The sequence below is a fragment of the Choloepus didactylus genome, chromosome 19 (assembly GCF_015220235.1).
Source record: "Choloepus didactylus isolate mChoDid1 chromosome 19, mChoDid1.pri, whole genome shotgun sequence".
NCBI classification, from domain to species: domain Eukaryota; kingdom Metazoa; phylum Chordata; class Mammalia; order Pilosa; family Megalonychidae; genus Choloepus; species Choloepus didactylus.
The window spans coordinates 51,160,299-51,175,894 of NC_051325.1; the positions used below are offsets into that span (position 1 = coordinate 51,160,299).

Sequence of the window (15,596 nt, forward strand, 5' to 3'; positions counted from 1 at the left end):
CATAACATAAGATACATAGGATTACAGAGAAAATCAGGTAATTCGTTTTTTTAGTTAACCAAGTAAGCGATTTTATTCTTATCGCCATTTATGGCATTCAAATTGGAATACATAATAAAACAATTCTATAGAATAATTTAGTTTATTGCAATGTCCTATCGAAGGACTATCCCTTTCCTGATCTTTCCCCACAAATGTTCAGCACCTGTAATAGGTGTTAACAGTTGTTAAAATGCAGCAGTCGTTTCACTCTGTCCTGTGAGTTAGGAGAAACTCATCAGGAAGAAGTTTCCATCATCTCACTATTATCTCCTGCAATTTCCCGTCTCCTGCAGGCGATAATCTTCAGGGGCTGCCTGGCACTTCGGAAAGCCTCTATTTCTCCCTGCCTGTATTCATCTAGACATTTGGGCAGTTTTCATAATTGTGGAAGCTCTTCCACTACATGCTTAAGAGTATTTTCTGGAATACCCTCTTCTGGAAAAGGAGGCAGTTTTTGCATCAGAGTTCTTCTGTGAAGGTTTCTGGGCCATACACCATAATCAGCGAGTTTTACAATTGCCACTGGGTCCTTTAAGTGAGGTTGAGCAGCTGTTACTTGTTTAAATCCACCTGGTAGCCAGTTTGTGAGTATACTCTTTGTTCCCATTTGCTTCCAGAAAACGCAATGTGTCTTGGCTCGTTATGACAGCCTGATCCCGGCAATCACTCAGCTGATGACACACAGGTTTGTGCAATCCTTGAAGCTTTATTGATGTCATAGCAGCAAGTGTGCCAGGGGGCTGTGTTTCCTCAGCAAAGAGAAACCACACTCAAGCAAAAGTGGCCCACTGCTGGGGTGCCCGAGAAAAATTTGACATGCTTTCCTATTTGCAGCTTGGTTCTTTTGAAAATCAATTAATTTGAAATACAGTTATCAAAATAGTAAAAGAATTTGGAATAGAGTAATGTATCCTTTTTCATTGACATATTAAAACCATGATCTAGAAGAAGAGTCTGGTAATTTCAAAGCAGAGAGGAAAATATTTTATTTTGTGCTATCTGCAACTGTTAACGGGTTATTAAAATATTGGTGATTTTTATGGGAAATAAAGTTGCAGAATACGTTAACATAGTGTGGTTTGTGGCCTATGATGATGCTAAATTTCAGTTGCAGGTTAGTGAAAATAAAAGTGTTGTTTTTTTCCCATCCAAGTTTATGGAGCTCTTGGATTTTAACTACTCCATGACCACCAGAATGGCTAACATTAAAAAAACTGACAATACCAAGAATTGGTGGGGATGTGGAGAAACTGGAACTCTCCTTCACTGTTGGTGGGGTACAAACTGGTCCAACCACTATGAAAAACTCTTTGGTAGTGTCTACTAACCTTGAACATATTCATACTTCTGACCCAGCAATTCAAACCCTGGGTACTTACCCAACAGAAATGAGTTCACCAAAAGTCACAGACAAAAAATGTTTATAACAGCACTTTTCATAATAGCAAATAATTGGAAACAAATCAAACGTCCATCAACAAAAGAATGCACAAATAATTGTTGCCCATTTAGAGACTGGACTACTACATAGGAAGTAGAATCAAATAACAGTTCTACATTCAGTAACATGGATGCATCTCAACAACCTGATACGAAGAGAAATAAATTGGATATAAAGTAATTCATGCTGTATGATTCCATTTATATGAAGTACAAAAACAGGTAAAACAAATCGATGGTATTGGAAGTAAAATCAGTGATTATCACTGGATGTGGAGGGTGGCAGGAGGTAGGAAGGGGCATGGGAATGCTTCAGGGGTGACGATCTTGTTCTGTTTCTTGCTAGAACATGGGTGGTTCAGCTGGTGACACCTCCTTGAGCTGGAAGTGCACTTTTCTTGCATTTGGGCTTCACGTCAACAAAAAGCTTACTTAAAAAAAAATCACCCTAATTCATCTGGAAGGGATCTGTGGGTGATGAGATTAACAGATGAGATTTTCTTAGTGATACTTTTCTGGATTCTTGTATTTTTTTTCCTAGTGAGTAGGTATGATTTTTTAATAATTAAAAGCTATAAAGCCATTTTTTTAATGGAAAAAATTTTGAGAGTTTGTCCAGAAACAAAGGTTCCATTCCAGCCCTCTCTTTCCAGATGAGGACACTGGGGCTCAGAGACATTCAGTGAGTATTGCTGACAGCGTGAGAAGAAAGTTCAAGGAGGGATTGAAAGAGATCTTGCAAGCCACGTGCTTAGCACTGTGCCCAACAAGTAGCAAGTGCTCAGTGGTATCAGTTCAGAACCCCAGGGGGGAAGAGAAAGACAGGGGAAGTGCAAGCGCACAGAGGATGGAGGCGAGGGGGCTGGGGCTGGGAGATGATGTCAGCTGAGGATCCGGTGGGCCTCTCCGCCTGGAACCTTGGAATAAGCCCAGAGGCTGCCATTGCCCACTGGACCAGAGAGGAGCCTGAGGCCAGGAGGGGCTGTGATAGAGCCGAATTCCTGTAAGGGGGCTTTCTGGAGACCTGACAAGTGCTGACGCCACCCAGGGGTGGGAAGACCCCTCAGGAAGTGAAGCAGCCAGGTTCAGGAATCCCCAAGGACGAGTGGGCAAAGGAAAACACTTCCATCAAATGCCTTCCCTGCCACGCAGAGCCAGGAAGTGGGTGCTCCAGAGGGAGGAGCTGATGAAACACATCCTGGAAGGATCTGGGTGAGATGACGGGATGAAAATAGGAAGGGAGGGGGCCCATGAGCAGCCTCAGAGATAAGCTGGGGGGAGCCTCTCTTCTCGTGGGAGGACAGAGGAAAAAGAAACAGAAAGAACCCTGGCATTCCTGGGAGGAGGGGGCGAGGAAACCGGCTGTCCCGTCTCTGTATCCTGGATGGCATCCAACAATGAAAAAGTAGAATGCGATTAGCTGGTGGGTGCTTAATTAAATAGTAACTGAGTGTCCCTGGCTGGGTGTCAGGGAGAAATGGATTGGAACGCAGTCAGTGTAAGAGGCAGGATTCAAGCACCAGGCCAGCTAGAGGCCTGTGTTTCTTTCTCTAGAATGTGGCGTGTTCAGGACATTCTGCTACAGCTCTGTTCCACCCCCTAAAGCAGAGGTTCTCAGCCAGGGGTGATTTCGCCACCCCTACCCCCGCCCCAGGAGCATCTGGCAATGTTGGAGACATTTTGGTTGTCACAATGGGGGTGGGGAGTGCTGCTACTGGCATCTGGTAGGAAGAGGCCAGGGATGCTGTGGAGCATCCCACAGTGCCCAGGACAGCCAAACAATAGAGAACGATCCCCCCCAAATGTCAGTAGTGCTGACACTGAGAAACTCTGATCTAAATAATCCGGGACCTCTGTGCCTCCACCCCCTCCGTTCTTTTCAACCACATGGCGAGAGCTGGAAGGGCTCCTGGAGGTCAAATCTAGTGCAGAAAACAAGATCTGCTAAACCTTAATGACCTCATTCCCCGCTGCAGACACTTCCTGCCATCCGCAGGGAGCTCTGCTCTTCTAACACTCCTGGCTTCTCTCCACCCTCTCACCACGTCTTCCATACACACAGCAGGGGCCAGACAGTAAAGGCTGTAGGCTTTGCAAGCCAGAGGGTCTCTGTCACAACTACTCCAGCTCTGCCACTATAAAAAACAGTCAAAGGCAATATGTAAACAAATGAGTGTTGCTGTGTTCCGATAAAACTTTATTAACACAAATGGGTGGCGCGCTGGAGTTGGCCCACGTGGTGGTTTGCTGACCCCTGACATATATGACTGATGGGTTTGGAAGGATAAAGTGGGCGTGCATAACCCAATTCCTGCCTGGCCTTGCCTTTGGGTGGTGAGCTGCCCACAAGGGAATCCTCCTTTTAGGGGGGCCTGACCTCACGGGGTGGGATGGGGTGGAGATAGGTTTGGGCCTGGCTCAGTGGAAAGTCTGCCTTACTGTGTAGTTCAGTCTTAGGAAGCCCAAATTCTCTCAGAAAGAAGCCATGCTCCCAAACCTAGTCTCTATTAGATTCGTCAAGGCACTATTTGGCTTCCATTTGCTGACTCCTTAGTTTTCTCAACTGGTTCAGAACCTCAACAAGGAAGAGAGTGAGATTTTAAAAGCCCCCTCGTAGATCCCCCAAAGTTTATATTTATGGTAAATAACATTGGTGGTGATGTAAAAGTTGCCTTTTGAAACAACTGAAGTAAAAAGAGTAAAGCAATTTAGAGAAAAGTGTTAATAACAGAATTAGTGTACCAAGGTGTGGTAAAAATCATGAGAGTGGGACATGAAATTGTGGGATTTGGGGTAACACTGCCCCAGGACATGCGTGATTCTTATGTCCATTCCACAAATGTTTATTAATCCCCTACGGTATGTCAGGAGCTGTTGTAGGCAATGGAAATACGGCCATGAACTCCACTGGGTCCCCCATGGAGCTGTCATTCTAGTGTGTGTGTGTTGGGGGGCAGATGATTCTGTTCGTGGTAACAGTGATGTGGAAAATAAAAGAGGAGGATGAAACAGAAGGGCTGGAAGTGGATGGTGGGAGGTACCGCTGAAGGCAGGTACTGTTGGAGGGAGGTCCGGGGAGGTCCTTTGAGGAGGTGAGACCGGAATCATGAGAATCAGTCACAACCTTGGGAACACTGGGATACGAGGAAAACCACTCCAGGTGGAGGGTACAGCAAGTGCAGAGGTCCTGAGGCAGGACCAAGCGTGGGGACATTTGAGGACCCAAAGGAGGTCACTGTAACTGGAGTGAGGGAGGGAGGAGACGACATCACGGGTAGAGGGGCCAGATCAGAGTCCTGCAGGCCACAATAGTAGAAGCATCTGGAAGCCGGACTGGGCAGGATGGGGGTAGGGTGGGGAAGAGCCTGGGAGGAGGGAGGCGACTCAAAGGTGTCCACGTATCCCTTGGCATATAAAGGCCAAATTCTGCATTTTATGTGCCTTTTCCTGAAAATAGGTCCACAGCTTTTGACACGTTCTGAAAGGAACCCAGGACCACAAGTAATTTAAGTTGCACAGAACTGCATTCCCTCAGAGTGAACGAAAGCCCAGAGGAAATGGCTCACTGAATTCCCAACTGAGAAAACTGGGTTTGGTCCTGGGTCTCCCCGGTCCCTGGCTGGGATCCTGCTGGTTTGTCTCTGAAGATTTGGGCCAAGCTCTTTCTGATGAACGTGCAGCTTGCAATGCTAAAGAGCCCAACTTCTCGGCCCAGCTGGTGGGATAAGTGACTCTTGGGTGGGTGATATGTGGGGGTGCAAATCTTTCCAGAGCTGTTGGATGCCCACCCTTTCCCACTATCGTTCAATGCCATGGTTGTCAAAGTGTTCAGAGCTATTTCCTCTGCTAGAATCTCCCCTTTCACATCTCTCTCCCCTCTCCAACCCCCAACCCTTAAAAAATCCAGGAAGAGTTTATTATTCAGGCTCTACAAGCCCTGGAAAATAGGGCTTTCGTCAAAGGCATTTAGTCCCAAATTAGATTTTGCTCTCATTTGATTAGATTTCCCCAAGGCTGTTTTTAAAATGGTTATTCTGGCACCAGTTGAGGTGGAGGAGCAAATTAGCATGAGCCCTGGGGCTTCTGGGCTAGGAGATATAGCCCGGAGAATGAGCTGGAATGAAAATCGAGATTAAAAATACAAGCCATGTCGTGGCAGGGCCAAGGGAAGCTGGGAGTCACTGAGCTTTCATGGCTGGGACAGTGCAAAGGGAGGGCCAAACTGAGGGTGAGGGCAGCTTGGCAGGCAGATGAAATGAAATTAAATGCCAGGCCGGGAAAGGCCTTTGACAATGTGCTGGTGGAGGCTGCCGCAAGGCAGCAGGGCTGGCGTCCATTGAAAGGATGCAGCACTGACTGCCGTGCGCTGGGCACCAGGGCGGGGTCTACACTTCACAGCGGAAACTTCTGTTTGCCAGATCCCGACTGTGGCCCTCAGGGATCCCCCATTTCTTACTTCAGTGCACCTGGGCTGACCTCAACTCTTGACTCTAGAGTCTGACTGATCAGAGCATCACATTGCCCTGGCTACCACGGCTGGTCCAGGGATACGCACACGGCCCACACTGGGCCAGGGAGAGTCGTCCCTGGCATTTTAGGGAGCTGCTGGACAAAAGAAACTCTTCTTCAATGGGGCTGGAAGCTGGTAGGATAGAACTGTGAAGCTGTTGGCAGCCATCTTGTCATCAAAAGGGGACAGTGTGCTTGAAAGTGAAGCAACACAGAAGAAAGCAGAATAGAGAGGTACAGAGAGAGAGGGAGAGAAAGAGAGAGAGAGAGAGATGTTGTTTTGAGCCCCTGGGTCCACTCTTATCTGAAGCCACCTCTAATGCTAGAATTTTCAGTTACATCAGTGCTTCTCAACTAGTGGTGATTTTGTCCCCGCCCCCGCCAACCTCCCTGGGAGACACTAGACAATGGAGATCTTTTCATTGTTACAACAATGGTGAGTGTATCTAGTGGGTAGAGGCTGCAAAACACCCTACAATACACATGATAATCCAATAGTCCCCCACGACAAAGAATGATCTAGCCCAAATGTCAGTAGTGCTGAACTTGAGAGACCTTAGGTTATGTGAACCAATAAATCCCATCACCTCCCCTTTGGGTTTTGTTTGCTTAATTCAGCTTGAGTAGAATTCTTTCACGTGCACTGGAAAGCCTCAAGGAAAAGACCATGCGATGCTTAGTGTAGAGCTGGGTTTGGGAAACTGCTGCCCACGGATGGGATCTGGCCTGCCACCTGTATTTGTAGATAAATATTTATTGGAACACAGCCACCCATTTGTCTGCATATGGTTATGGCTGCTTTCACCCTACAATGGCAGAGTTGAGTAGCTACAATAGAATCTGTGCAGCTGCAACCCTGAAATACTACCTGGCCCTTTACAGAAAATGTTTGCTGATCCCCGTGTAGAGTGAATTTCACTGTGTGGGCGGAAGGATCCCTTGGGAATTTAAACCGGGAGTGTGGTAACCCTGGAAGACGCAAGGACAGCTCAGGCAGACATAGACTCTGAACTGGGCCAGGACCGTGGGTGGGGCTCCACTGTGCAAAGGAATAACAATAAACAAACACCGCCAACGATGATGGGAACAGCTGTTTAAGGGCAGTCCTCGCTTTGCATGCTTCTGATATGCATGGATTTTGGTTACCATGGTTTAGTTAAATAATACCAGCCCCCCATCCATGGTTCACATGTAGTTACCACAGTATATTTAACTTGCTGGCTAGTTCTTCAGTCCACAGATTACTATGTAAACAACAGGTGCACGTGGTGACCAATGACCAATCGCATCACTTCTTTCATAGCCTGTGGGTTACCCATCACTGAGAATCTGGCACTCAGCTGATGCACAGACAGCAAGGCATGTGGTTGTGTTGCCTCTTTCTCTCCCTGAGACAAGACTTTTTATAAAAATGGATAATCGAAAGTAGGAATTGGCTGACAAAGCTGAAAGTGCAGCACAGAAAGGAAAAGTGATAATGCTGGAAGAAAAATTTGAATTGAATGAAAATAGTTTTAGAAGAAATGGGAGCTCACTGTTGGAATGTTGGCAGTGCTGCCATTTGAGAGAATCTAGATTCGCAGTCAGAGGAACGAGTTGAGAGAGAACTTGTTGACACAGATGAGGAAAGTGGTCACAGTGAACAGAATGTAGATGTCCCAGAGGAAGTGATGTTGGCAAAAAAATTTTACATTTAAGGGGACCCTTGGAGGTATTTCAGAACGCTGAAAGCTTTGTGTAAGCAGCTTGACCTTCTGAATCCCCAATTTCTCCATTTGTAAGATGGGGATCACAATATCTACCTCGTGGGGCTGGTGTAAGAATTAATATGTGCATATTGCTAAGAACTGTGTCTGGCACCTAAGAGGTGCCCACCAAATGTTAAATTTTCATCAACACCAGTGGGTCCTCCTTTTCTAGCCAACTTCGTGCTCCCTTGACACCTTGTCTAATGGAGTCCCTGCAGAGACAAATGTCCGAATCCACCCTCTCCCCCTGCCCACTTTGAGGGGATTATTTACCCCCAAGTATGTTTCCGTAACCCTCTCCCACTGGCCCCGCAGGCCCTCCACTACCACGACAGAAGCTCTGTCTCTGGAAGGCTCCGCGTGGCCGTTTCCCCTCCTGGCTGCTGCTTTCTCCATTTGTCCGGGTCAGTGCTGCTGGGGAACCACCCACAGTCTGACTCGGTCCTCCTGCTCTCTCTACCAGCCCTGAATCTAACTGAAATTGCCTTGTATTAATTGCATTTGCGGACTCTAAAAGCCATGTCTCACAGCGATAGGGACTGAGCTCGGCTGGAGGTAAACCGGGCACAGGGGGGCACCCGAAGACATTTGAGATATCAAGCCAGCGGGAAACTGGAAATGACTTAGCAGGAATCCCAGTGTCAAGGCTTCGCTGGTGAGCGGGTGGGGCCGGCACGCAGGACGGTGTTGTTTGTTCCTCCCAGCAGCCATTCTCCTCCGGCCTGGTGGCAGGGGAGGCCACACAGGAAAGGCTACGAGTGGTCCCTGCAGCCAGGTGGCCTGGGTTTCAGTCCTGGCTCTGACACCTCCTAACCTATGACAGTGAGCCACCACATGCTGTCATGTATGCGTCAAGGACAAGGAATGTCAGAGGCACAGTGCTGTAAGTGCTTAGCAAGCGGCAGCTCCCGGGATTTCAAGCCTCACTGCCTTAGGGGGACTTTCTCTCCCCCATTGTGGGCCATTGTGGTGGAACCCTCTGTAGGGCTGTTTTAATTAAGGACACTGGTGGCTCCCAGCCTCCTCACCCCACACCATCTCCACCTACGCCCTGCATTAAAGATAATTGATAAATCACTATTTAGGAGATGAAATGTTCCAGAGCTGTCTACTGGTTGAATCATGCTATCTACAACATGTGGTCAACATTTCATGAAATATGTATTCATTTTTGAGTTGCAGTTTTTTCCCCATATTTTGAAGCCAATATACTAAAAAGCACACACATATACACACAAATGTAAATATATAAATATATAAATGCACACTTGCATGTGTATGCACGTGTCTATATATTTCTCCCTCTTTTCTTCCAGGCCTCAAACACGTCTGTAACCCTGAAAAAGCCACAGCCATGGCATCTCCCAAATACAGCTGTCAATCACCCCTTAGTCAAGGGGTGGGCGTGACTGAGCCTGGCCAATCAGACCCTACCCTGGGACGTTGACCCTTGAGCTAGGAGACACAAAGACAGAAAAAAGGGTTGGTGTTTCCTTTTTAAAAAACTGCAGCCTGGGTCCTCAGAGCCCTGGCTCCTGCCCTTCTGAGCCCCAGTGGTTAGAAATCCAAACAAAAGGGGCAAGCCCAGCGGGAGGAGGAAGTCCAGAAAAAGATGGATGCTGCTTCATCCTCATTTCCTTGCTCACAACTGAAATGGCCTCCACCTGCCCTTGCTGCTTCCACTTCCACATTCCCAGACACCTTTGAAACCTGAGACCCATCGAGCCATTCCCCTTAGTGGAGCCCCTGCCTGCCCTTTTGCTCCCACTGCTTTAGCCATGTCAGGCCTCTTCTGTTCCTTACACACACACCTCTGGGCACCTGCACCCACTCTTCCCTCCACTGGGGACACGTGTCTCCTCCCTTCTCATGTGGGTTGGCTCCTTCTCACTGTCATGGCTCAGCTTAGATGTCAACTCCTCTGAGATGCTGTCCCTGATGATCCTGTCTAAAGCCACCCATCTGCTGTTAATTTTCTCCACGGCACTCAGCACTCTCTGAAATGGTCTTACAGATGTATTTGTGTTCTTGGTTATCAGCGTCTCCCCACCTGGGTGTCGGTCTGTGAGGGCAGGACCTTTTCCGGGCTCCACAGCCCCAGCCAGCTCCGGGCCAGGAGTGGGTACACAGTGAATATTTGCTGCAAGGAGGAGTAGGTCAAGGAACTTGGTTGAGGTACACAGGCCATGCAATGCCTGTGTGCCTTAAGCCTCAAGCCTTCCCTGGGAGGGTGGGAGGACTGGAGAAGAAGTGATTCAGTGTTTTATTTAAAGGCCCTTCTATTATACTTTCTGCAGGATAGCAAGCTGCATGTTGGAGAGGGCAAGCAGAGGTGGCAGAGATGTCAACTCAAAGCATGCAGAGTAGAGTGAGCACAGACTAGGATGGTAGTTCTCAACACCAGGGGACATGGGCCATTGTCTGGAGACATTTTTGGTTGCCACAATTCGGGGTGCTACTGGCTTCTAGTGGGTAGAGGCCAGGGATGCTGACAAACATCCTATGATGCACAGGACAGCCCCCCCAAACAGAGATTTATCCAACCCAAAATGTCAACAGTGCCAAGGTGGAGAAGCCCTGCCCTGGGTGTACAGTTTAAAAAGTAGGGTGCGTGTGTCAGTAATGCAGAGGGGGTACAGAGAGGCTTTGAGGAGCTTTGTTTCGAGTCAGAGGGCCCAGATTGGGGTCCTGCCTTCTTGGAAAGCAAATGCTCCTCTCTTAGCCTCAGAGTCCTCACCCATAAGATGGGAACGGCAAGTGAGACCATGTCTGGCACCGGGTGAGAACCCCAAGAAAAAACCTGTGGGCTCCTAATGCAGAGCCTGCTTTCCCTTTTCAGGCTGGGGGATGAAAACTCGGGTCCCTGGAGAAATAAAGAATGACTGCTGGAAACCAGATGTGACACCGTCTTGAAAACAGCAGGGCCCTGCCGAGACTTCCATAATGAGCTTGGGGAGGGATGTTTATACTGTACAAAGAAATCAGCTTGAGCATGACACACATCTATTAGCAAAGATGGGCTGAGCGCTGAGCCGAGCCAACGAAAACAAACAGTGTTTGCCAAAGCAATCGGGAAAGGTCAGTGACAAATGAAGTAGTACACTTTGCAAAGTCCCTCTTCCCTGAAATAAACCACTCCATTTCACATGCAACGAGTTTGGGAAAATAAAAGAGGGCCTTTCCCTTCAGTGACATCTAAATTTCAGTCACCCACATGTTTCTTTCACCCGTTTTGCCATTTTGATGTATCATCTGGATCATTAGATAGTTCATATTTTCCTTCAAATTGATTCATCTGAAATTTTTTGTTATGAAATACATATCCAGACTGTATTATATTAAACATCTATGCAAATTCCAAGAATGATAAAAAAAATGAACACATGTATATTGTATTTCCTGATTCAGTTAATAAACAGAACCTTCCCAGTACTTTGGAATGCCCTGGGGTGCAGATCGTGGTCCCTCCCCAATCCCACCTCCCTCATTCTGCACAGAAATAACCACTCCCCTAAATTTTGTTTGAACAATTCTTGTGAGTTTCTCTACAGTGTTGCCACCTATGTATGCCTCCCTAAAAACGTACGGTTTGTTTTTGCCTGTTTCTCAACTTTACAGCATGGAATCTTACTGTTAAGTAGTAGTCTGCGGCTTGTGTATTTGACTCCACATTCTGTTTCTGAGAGTCACCCCTGTTGTGTTCTTCATTTTTACTGTAGTATGATATTCTGGTTATATAAATACATCCATTATATTTTTGAAAGACTCCTGAGTTTAATTTCCAAGCATTAATTCACTAAAAAGGAAAAATGAAAACAAAACCAAACAAAAAACTTGCCATCCTCTGGAGCTAAGCAGTAATAGCCAAGAAGTCAGGGTCTGTGTGGACCTCGTACCCCGATTTACCCCAATACATATGGGAGGAAATGTGGCGTATCCACTAGCTCACCCACTTCACTTTGGGAGAGCGTACCCACCCCCTCTGAAGGAAACGGGTCCTGGTAGGCTGCACTGCTGGGTGCGTCCCCAACTCTGCCAAGGGAAACAGAGTGGTGTAAGTCAGCTGGGCTGCTCAGCAGGCTCACCCTGGACAGTTTCCAAAGTTCTATTCAATAGAGGAGGTTTTCTTTATAAAAGTGGTTCTGCTACATCTTGTGCCTATGTCGCTGACATGCACCTTCCCACTATCACCTCCTTGACTCTGGGAATAGCATCCTGGTCCCCCCAGTTTCAGCCTGTATGGCTCAGGCTGGGAACTCCCCATCTCCCCAGCTGGGGTGCTGAGCTGGGCTAATCAGAGCATCCCGACCTTTTTGCTGGTAGAGGGACGGGAGGAATAGAACCCAAGCCTGAATTAAGGGATCTGACCTTAGGACTTATGGTGGATCCACTATTGGGGCGGCCAAGCTGGGTGAAGCCTCCAAGGGCCACCACGAGAGGGAGACCTGAGTGAGAATCAAGCCAATATAGAGAGAGGCAGAGCTGGGGGAAGATGAGAGGTACAGTCCAGATGACACCTGGATCAAGCCATGCCTGAAGCTAGGAATTATCTCTAGATTTTAAGTTTATGAGCCCTTTCATTCCTTTCTTCCTTAAGATGGTCAGATTTGTGCTTTTAGGGCTTGCAGACTGTCTCCAAGACTCCAAGGTAACAAGGCCCTGAGACCCAGGAGCCATGCCTCCCCAGGATGGCAGCAGGCCCAGAGCTGGCCACCAGATGCCAGCTTGCCTGGCTGGGATCCATCCTGAAAGGGGCTCAAAAATTAAGGTCAGGTGGAAAGAATCCAGCTTTGAGTCACAGCTTTGCATTTCTGGCCATGTGGCCTTGGTGGAGTCCTGCAATCCTTTCGAGCCCTACTTCCCTTATTTGTACATCATCAGTGACAGCAACTGCCGCTTCTTCTCAAGGGGTTGGTGGAAGGATTAGGGGAAAATATCAAAGGCAGGTTGCCTTCTATGAAGGAGTTTGGGTCAAAAGTCAGAGTGGAAGGCAAGAATTCTGTTTAGTCAAAATAATCCTTGCATGCCCCCTCTGAAGTACACCAAAGTACCATCCCTTATAAGCCCTAATGATCAGGATTAGAAAAGATGGCCATTTCTTCAGCTGAGCGCAAGACAAAGCAGTTAACTCATGTCAGGGGCATGTTGTAGAAAAAGATCCTAGTTAATCTTTAAACACCAAACTCTATCCAGTGCTGGACGACGACGCATCACGGTCCCTCATCTGGCTCACCTTCCTCCACCTCTGGGAGGTGCTGGGCAAGCTAATGTGCATCCTTAGAGAAACACTTTCCTGCGGGGCTCCCAGGAGTCCACGCTCTCCTGGTTTTCCTCCTACCTAGCCGGTCGCTGTTCCCCAGGATCCCTGTTTCCCCCTCCTCTTCCTGTCTACACTGACGGCTTGGTGCTGTTGTCCAGTCCTGTGGCTTTCATTACCGACAAGATCTGGAAAGCTGTATCTCTAGCCTGGCAAATTCAACTGGCTGGACAGCTTCTTCATTTGGTGCCAAACAGGCATTTCAAACCAGACCTGGATTTGTCCCTCCGAGCCTGCGTCTCTCCCAGCATTCCGCACAGCGTCAATGCCAGTTGCTCAGGCCGCAAACCCTGGAGTCGCCTTCAGCTGCTCTCGCAGCTCACATCAAAACATCAATACAAGGCAGCGGCTCCACCTGAAAACAGCCCAGGGCCTGACCACTTCCCGTCCCCTCCACTGTTACCATCTGCACTAGTTTCCTAGGACTTGGCCATAACAAAGTGCCACAACTGGGGTAAGACAACAGAATTGTATTCTCCCCCGGTTCTGGGGGCTAGAGCCGAGCTCCCTGCGAAGCCTCTAAAGGAGGCCCCCTCCTCACCTCCTCCAGCTCCCGGTGGCCCCAGGTATTCCTTGGCCTGAGGTTGCCCCGCTCCCATCTCTGCCTCCGTCCTCCCCGGACCTCCTCCCTCTGTGTCCTTGGTGGTCTCCTCCCTGGGTCCAGAGTTCCCTCTTCTAACACGGACGCTGGCCCTATGGGACTACGGCGCACCCCAAGCCAGTCTGACTTCATCTTCTCTAATCACATCTGCAAAGACCCTATTTCCAAATAAGGTCAGAATCCCAGGTCCTGGGAGTTAGGACTGGAACGTGTTCTGGGGACACACTTCAACCCACGACACAGTCTCTGGCCGGGGCCTCGGCAGCAACCTTCTCCCTGGGCCTCCCGTGTCCTCCTCCAACCAACAGTCTCCACAGCAGCCAAAAAGAGCCTGTTAAGTCACATGTCACAAAGCTGATCAAGCCACTCTTCTGCTCAAAACCCTTCAGTGGCTCCACATCTCGCTTGAACTAAAACCCAGAGTCCTTGTGGTGGCCTTGAGGTACCCCACGATCCATCTGCTGCCTCCCTTCCTGACCGTCCCCCCCCACATTCCCCCAGACCCACGTTGGCCTCTTTCTGGTCTTCCCATCCAAAGCTACCTCCTGCCTCAGGACCTCTGCCCGTGTGGTCCCGGAAGGAACCATCTCCCTCCAGCACCTGTACAGACCGCTTGCTTACACTGGCTCAAATGTACTGGGTTCCTCCACTTTATTAAAACAGCATCTCCCCATGCCCTGGCTCTTCCCCTTCCCCTTACTTTGTTTCTTGATGGTCACCTCTTAAATCTATTTGTCTTGTTTACTGCCTGCCTCCCCCAACTGGAATCTCAGCTCCACAAGGTGTGTTGCAGTGTCTTGTTCCTGCCTGTGTACCTCAGATCTAGAACAGAGCTTGCCAAGCTGTAGGGCCTCCATAAACATTTGTGAAATAAATGAATGAATGAATAACCAACGAACACCCAGGTTATGGGAGGCCTGTGGGAACCATGTCTGACTGGGGGAATTATAGATTCTTGTGTCCTAACATACAAGTACACCCTCTTTGAGTTGAACAGGTAGAACGGTTAAATTGTTATCTTTCTATTTGATTTTGTGGAGAGTGCATGGTTGAATCTGGATCTATTTAATCCACATAGGCTGGGTGTTCACTTTTTATGGGAATACTTTGCAAAATGGAAAATGGACTCAAGGGCATTGTTAGTCTATAGCAGTAGTTTTCAAATGCTTTGATATCAGAGCCCCTTTATAGGCTCAAAAATTATTAAGGACCCCAGAGAGCTTTTATGTAGGTAACATCTAATGATAGTTATTGCATTAGAAATTAAAACTGAGAAATTCAAAATATATTAGTTCATTTAATAATAATAATTAATAAGTCCCCTACTTGTTAGCATGTGGTCTTTTTTTTTGTGAAAAATAACTATATTTCCCCAAAACAAAATAAAATTAGTGAGAAGGGTTGCAAAGATTAACATTTTTGCAAATTATTTAATTTGCTTAACAGAAGACAGTTGGATTATCACATCTGTTTCTGCATTCAATCTCTTAATGATACATTGCTTTGGTTACATTATAGGAAAAATCCTGCCTCATACAGGCAGCTGGAAAAGGGAAGAATATTTTAAGATCCTTTTTAGGTAATTGTGGGTATGTTAATACTGTTTAGAAAACTCCACTGTACACCTATAAGAAAATGAGAGTGAAAAGGGAAATAATATCTTGGTATTATTATGAAAATTGTTTTGGGTCCAGGGTTCCCAGGACCATACTTTAAGAACCATTGATTTAGATGATGATGATGATGATGATGATCCACAACAATCCAGTGAGGTAGATACTATTTTGTCCCCATTTTACAATTAGAGAAACTGAGTCACAGAGAGGTCACCCTTTTTGCCCAAGGACCCACAGCTGGTAAGTGATAGAGCCAAGACTTGAACCCAGGTGATCTATCTTCAGTCAGGCCTTTGCCTATTGTTCTGTCTCTCAGGGAGATG

General features: G+C 47.5%; 1 protein-coding gene and 1 pseudogene across 3 annotated transcripts in view; both read right to left on the reverse strand.

Moving 5' to 3' along the window:
- The window catches only part of SULF2 (sulfatase 2), a 116,753-nt gene that overhangs the window by 44,906 nt on the left and 56,251 nt on the right, over positions 1-15,596 (reverse strand). The gene's annotated exons all lie outside the window — the stretch shown is intronic.
- LOC119515959 lies at positions 278-860 on the reverse strand (annotated as a pseudogene).